The sequence below is a fragment of the Carlito syrichta genome, unplaced genomic scaffold, assembly GCF_000164805.1.
Source record: "Carlito syrichta isolate Samal-C Ts95f unplaced genomic scaffold, Tarsius_syrichta-2.0.1 Scaffold311975, whole genome shotgun sequence".
In the NCBI taxonomy this organism is placed as follows: Eukaryota; Metazoa; Chordata; class Mammalia; order Primates; family Tarsiidae; genus Carlito; species Carlito syrichta.
The window spans coordinates 391,480-393,642 of NW_007256071.1; positions in this window are offsets into that span (position 1 = coordinate 391,480).

Consider the following 2,163-nt stretch of genomic DNA (forward strand, 5'->3'; position numbering starts at 1 on the left):
GGGGACGCGGGCGCGCGGGGGACGGGGCGTGGCCCTGGCCCCGGCCCCCGCCTTGGCGCGGGCCGGGCCGCCCTGTGTGCCGAATGAATGAGTGAGTCCGCAGCGGGGCCTCCCGCTGGGTCTCCGCACCCTCAGGCGGCAGCCCCTGGGGCAGGGGAGGGGCCCCGAGGCAGGGCGGGAGCCGGCAGAGCCGGGCTCTCGCTGCTGCCCGGGCCGGTCTCGCCCTCCGGCCTCTCTCCCCCAAGCCTCCGTCGGCCGGCAGCCCTGGTGACCGTGTCCTGCAAACAGGCTGACGACACGTGTTGGCAAACGCGGCGGCTCTCCCAGTCCTGGTGACTAATGGTGCAGTCAGCGCGGGTCGGGCTCCCAGACCCGCGAGGCCGAGCTGCGAAGAGCCCAGGCGAGAGCCCAGGAGCTGCCGGGGGTCCCGCCTCCGCAGGCGTCCTGCGTCCCCTCCCCAGCAGCAGGCAGCCAAAGGCCCTAGAGCAGCCAGGCTCCTCGGGGAGATTCCCCGGGAAAGGGCCCCAAGGCCTAGCCCGAGGGCGGGGACCCCGGGACGCCACAGGGCAGAGGGGGCAGAGGGGGCGGCGGGCCCCGGCCCCCCAGGGACCACTCAGATGCGGCTGGGCGAGCAGAACCGAGTCAGACGGAGGTGTCCCTAGCTGGTGACCCTGGGTTGCCAGGTCTCGAGGCGCCCAGGAGCTAAACGCACGCGTTTGCGCCACTGTAAACGCTGCACAGCACTTGCGAGGAGCGGAGGGCGTCTGTTTCAGCAGGACTCGGTGGGTCTCGAAAGGATGATGCTGAGACAAGGAAAGAGTTGAAGAAAGATGTCAGAGTAGCCTGTATAAAGTCCAAGACTATGCAGCTGTGTACAGCGTAGAGGGATTACATATAGGATGGTGCCAGGCACGTACACGTTTTGGGGCGGCCGGAATCAGAGTCTCACTCTGTCATCCAGGCTGGAGTGTAGGAGCAGGCTCACAGCCAACCAGAGCCTCCATCTGCTGGGCTCAGGGGATCCTTCTGCCTCAGCCTTCCAAGTAGCTGGACCTACAGACACACGCTACCACGCTTGGCTAATTTTTTGTTTTATTTTACAGACAAGATCTCACCAAGTTGCTCAGGCTGGTCTCAAACCCTGGACTCAGGCAATCCTCTCACCTCCACCTCCCACAGTGCTGGGATTCTAGGAGTGAGCCACCATGCCCAGCTGCATGTATGCTTTTTACAGACACAGAACGCAACCGTGTTAGCTCTTGGATATGTTTTATTTATTTACTTACTTATGTCGGGTTGGGGTCTCACTCCGTCACCCAGGCTGGAGTGCAGTACCCTGATCATGCCTCGCCACAGCCTCGACTTTTTGGGCTCAGGTGGTCCTTCCGCCTCAGCCTCCTGAGTGGTTGAGACTGCAGGCACACGCCACCCTGCCCAGCTAGTTTTCTGATTATTATTTTTTTAATTGTAGAGATGAAGTTTCACTGTGTTCCCTAAGCTGGTCTGTGCAAAAAAAAAAAGCAAAAAATTAACCAGGCATGGTGGCACATACGTGTGGTCCCAGCTACTCAAGAGACTGAGGTGAAAGGATGGCTTAAGCCCAGGAGGTCGAGGCTGTGGTGAGCAGTAATCGTGCCTCTGCACTCCAGCCTGGGTGATAGAGTAAGACCCTGCCCAAAAGAAAGCGTCCAGGCTCAGTGGCTCAGCCTGAAATCCCAGCACTTTGGGAAGCTGAGGCGAGTGGATTGCCTGAGCCTGGGGGTTCGAGACCAGCCCAGGCAACTTGGCCAGACCTCATCTCTACAATAAATAGAAAATGAGCCAGGCGTGGTAGAGTGCACCTGTAGTTCTGGCTACTTGGAAGGCTGAGATGGAAGGATCGCTGGAGCCCAGCAGCTTAACGCCGGGGTGACCATGAGTGTCCCACTGCACTGCAGTCTGGGTGGCAGAGTGAGACTCAGACTCAAAAAAAAGAAAAAAGCAAGAAAGGAAAGAAGGTCATTGAAGCAAAGTTGACAGCATATTAACCATCCTACAATTCTAAGTGGTGAGGACACTAGTGTGGACACTTTTTGGCCTCCCCCTGCCCACAAAAGTGTCAAGGAGAAATAAGTCAAGCCAAGAGTATTAGTAGATCTAGACCCTAGGCTTCTAAATGGAGCT